This window comes from Nannospalax galili, unplaced genomic scaffold (assembly GCF_000622305.1).
Source record: "Nannospalax galili isolate Female #2095 unplaced genomic scaffold, S.galili_v1.0 scaffold1272, whole genome shotgun sequence".
NCBI lineage: Eukaryota > Metazoa > Chordata > Mammalia > Rodentia > Spalacidae > Nannospalax > Nannospalax galili.
This window is the reverse complement of record NW_008332402.1, coordinates 2,424,357-2,428,296: the sequence shown is the minus strand read 5'-3', so window position 1 is coordinate 2,428,296 and position 3,940 is coordinate 2,424,357.

Below are 3,940 nucleotides of genomic sequence, written 5' to 3'. Positions count from 1 at the left end.
ACCACGCGCTTCGGAGCGGCGGGACGGAACTAAAGAAAGCCGGACAGCCGAGGCAGCGTTGCCGGACTCGAGAGCCGGCCAGGGTCCGCCGTCCCTACAAGTTTCCCGGTCAGGACGCGCAAGACGCGAGGAAAAGCCCCGCCGCCGGCGCGAGCCTGGCCGACCGAGGTGAAGCGAGGCCTGCGTCCCCTGTGCGCGCCCCACGCCGAGAGGCGAGGAAAGCCGAAGAGAAAGACACGGCTTCTCGCTTCCCCACCTCGAGGGAGGGCGCGTGAGGGACAGGGAGGGGGAAGGGGCGCCCGGCGGAGGGCAGCACCCTCGCAGCCCAGAATTTGTTTTCGCTTTCGGCCCCGCAGCGCAGAGGATGACGGGAATTGTAGTTCGGACAGCGGCAGGAAGTCCGCCTACGGCGAGCCGCGACGTTTGAGCCGGCCTACCAGGAGTGTGGGGGTAGGGGCCCCGGAGTCTCGTGGACTACAAATCCCAACAAAGCTGGCGGCGCCGTCTCTCGAGCCGGTTTCGCGCTTCCCAGGCCGCGTCCCCGAGCAGGCCCGAGAGTGTAGGTCGCCCGAGTTGGGGCGACCTGACTGCACCTCCCCGCCCTCTCGGCCGGAGTCCCGCCCGGAGCGCTCTGGAGGGTCGCGGGAAATTGCGCGCGTGATGCGTGCGTAGAGTTGCCAGGGACACAGCGGCGGCGACGCCGGCCCTTTGTGTGTTTCCCAACGGAGGGCGCACCTGTCTGCACCCCTCCCTTTGGGCCTGCCCCGTGGCCTCTTCGCTAAGGTGGCTTTAACGGCTTGAGCGGAAGATGGAGCCTTTGGGAAGGGATGCCACCTTGCGGGGCACGCTGACATCAGTCACACGTGGCGCTGGTTCCTGCAAGAAACGAGGGCAGCGCGTGCTCTGGCATTTCTGTCCTGTCGCTGCAGCTGCGCACCGCAGCACTGGAAGAAAGTCTCTTTTTAACTGGTTAAAAATGTTTAGTTTGTGCAGGGTCTGGTGGCGGACGCCTTTAATCCCGGCCCTCGGGAGGCAGAGGCAGCGGGTCTCTGTGAGTTCCAGGCCAGCTGGGAATATATGTTAATATATATTCATTTTTATATATTTATAAATATATATTTATATATTTGTTAATACATATTAAAATATATATGTATTTGTTAAGTAATAGGCCTTGTGGGATCCCAATTTCCTACCCTCTGAAGTCGCAGGACAGGAAATGAGCAGTCCAATTAGGTTTTAGACTCTATCCAACATGCTTTTGGAACACCGTATTTATCTGGTGTCCCCTAAATACGTGGTTAATCCGAAAAATGACCCCATTCCTCAGGCCCCGGTAGAAGAAAGGGTTTAAAGGTGTAGTCGAAGTCTTTGGGAAAGGGAGCACGGCAGGCTACATCATGGTAAGACTCCAACGCGCTGCTGAAAACTGTTAAATCTTGTTTTCTGCGTTTTCAATGCACTTAGTCATGTGTTTACTTTGGAAAATCTAAATTGTGTTTTTAATGTTTAAATATTCCTATAATTGTACTATTTTTAGAAAATTTGTTGTGACCTGAAAAACTTGTCCCTATTTAAGCCAGGTGTGGTGGCACACCCTTTAATCCCAGCACTCTGGGAGGCAGAGGCAGATGGATCTCTGTGAGTTCAAGGCCAGCCTGGTCTACATAGTGCGTTCCAGGACAGCTGGGGCTACAGGGAGAGAGACCCTGTCTCAGAAAATAATAATAATAATTTTACTAGGCCAAGCGTGGTGGTTAACCCCATCAGGACACAGAGGCAGGCAGATCTCTGTGAGTTCAAGGTCAGCTTGGGCTACAGGGAGAACCAGTCTTAATAAATTTTTTTTACATAAAGGAAACATCTTGAGCTATTTAACAACTCTGGGATTTTTTTGTTGTTGTTGGATTTTGTAATTGAGGCAGTCTTATGTAGCTCAGACTGGCCTTGAACTCAATCCTTGCAGAGGATGACCTTGGACCCCTGATCCTTCTGCCTCTACTCCCCAAGTGTTAGCATTACAGGGGTAAGCCTATGTAGTGCTGGGACTGCAACCCAGGGCTTCAGGCATGCTGAGCAAGTCTTCTGCCACCTGAGCTACCTATGGCCCTAGCTCAGAAAGAAACCTGGTTTCAGGTCAACCTGTTGCTTTTTTCTTTTTTTTTTTTAACGTAGTCACATTAATTAGACGTCACAGTCTACTTTTTAAGAGAAACTGCAGTGCATTGCCACTAGCAATGTGGTTTGCCTTGTAGCTCTACAGAGAAAGTTTTAAGTAATATCTAAACTGTAAAGCTTAACTAATACTTAAAATGAATAGATTCTATATGATCAACAAAATCCTAGAGTTGTTAAATGTCTCAAGATGTTTCCTCTTGTAAGTAAAATATTTTTACTTAATTTTTATTTTAAACTTTTTTTAAAAAACTTTAAATTTTGTTTATTTTTATTTTATGTGTATGCATGTATTGCCTGCATGTAGGTAAGTGCACACGTGTCCTGCAGTGCCCTCAGAAGTCAGAAGAGGCTGTCCGATCCCCTAGGACTGAAGTTACGGACAGTTGTTAGCTGCCCTGTGGGTGCTGGGATTCAAATCCAGGTCTTCTGCAAGAACAACCAGTGTTCTTAACCACTGAGCCATCTTTCCAGCCCCTTATTTTTATTTTTGAGACAGGGTCTCCCTGTAGCTCTAACTGCCCTGGAACTTGCCACGAAGAGCAGGCTGGCCTTGAACTCACAGACAGCTGCCTGCCTGCCTGCCTCTGCCACCCGCCGGCTGGGATTAAAGGCATGCACTGCCTCGCCCAGCCTACTAGAATGCCTAGAGAAAACCATGTGTTTTCGTTTTCATTTTGATATTCCTTCAATAAGAACTTCTGGAACTAACTTCACATTCCATATGTATTTATTAGGAATCTGTACACATCATGTTAATATTTCATTGCTCAATATCCTAAGGATATAATAAAAACCTAAATTTGCAGACTCCAGGTTTCAAAATTTATCAGTCTTTGTTTTGTGTTTGAAATGTGCAAGGATTGCATTGCATTAATTTTTCCATCAGTCATATGAAAAGCTTTGCTCAGTTTTATATGCACAATAATTTCATTTCTTAGTGATTGGTAGTGCTTCAAGCATGTTTTCCATTTTAAGGCAATCCATATTTTCATTATTTAAATGTACTTTCATTTTTTAAAAAAATGAAATACTGTCACCATCTTCTAAAGTCCTTCAGTTTCTCTGAGATACTTAAACCAACTACATCTTTCATTCTAAAATACCTTTATTTTCCATCAGAAAAATCTTATTGATTACTAATAGAATAATAAAGATAACACTGGACATGATCATTAGTTCTAAGTATTCTAGTAAAGCCTGGCATAAAGATCTGTTTTCTATATATTTTTCATTAATTATTAAATACTAAAAAATAGAACCCTTTATTAGAAGTCATTAAGTTTTTATGTTTTGTGTTAAAATGTGATTTGTTATGAGAAGTAATCAAAGAATAATATTTCTGGTCATTTATCCATTGGATAGTGTCCTAAAATTTCCTGTGGTTCCTGCTGAACGAGTATAAAATGGCCTCACTCTGCTTCTAGTTCCAAAATTAGAAGACACACACCTGTCAAATCTGACCCCAGAACTTCATAAGGAAATCCTTTAGGTATTTTGAACCCTAATCCAAAACAGACCCTCTGTATGCCAACTCTCCAAATATAGATCAGTGTTAAGACAACAAAGGATCCTGTGTCTTCAAACTGGGCCCAAATGTGCAGAAACGTGCTTCCAAAGAGGCTTGCTAACATTAACTTCTAAGCTCTTTAAGTCACCAAACAGAAATGATCAAAAATGTTCATTATAAGGTAGCAATTTCTGACCAGTAAAAAGTAAAAAACTCCACACATTTCCTAATGAAATTAATAAAATTTAATCTTAA